Here is a 269-nt window from a genome sequence, read left to right on the forward strand (position 1 = left end):
AAGAAAGAAAGAAAGAAAGAAAGAAAGAAAGAAAGAAAGAAAGAAAGTGAAGCACCTTGCAGGGGACAGTGAAATGGTTCAGTGGGTAAAGGCTGGTCTCTGGGACCCAGGTAAATGTGGAAGGAGAGGTGTGCCATGCAGGCAATTTACAAGCTATATTCCTAATTCTCTTGGCAGGCTTACCACACACATCCTCACCATGCCTTTGATCCCAGCACTGGGGAGGCAGAGGCAGAGGCAGAGGCAGAGGCAGAGGCAGAGGCAGAGGC

Source organism: Grammomys surdaster, unplaced genomic scaffold (genome assembly GCF_004785775.1).
Source record: "Grammomys surdaster isolate TR1022 unplaced genomic scaffold, NIH_TR_1.0 204, whole genome shotgun sequence".
Taxonomy (NCBI): domain Eukaryota; kingdom Metazoa; phylum Chordata; class Mammalia; order Rodentia; family Muridae; genus Grammomys; species Grammomys surdaster.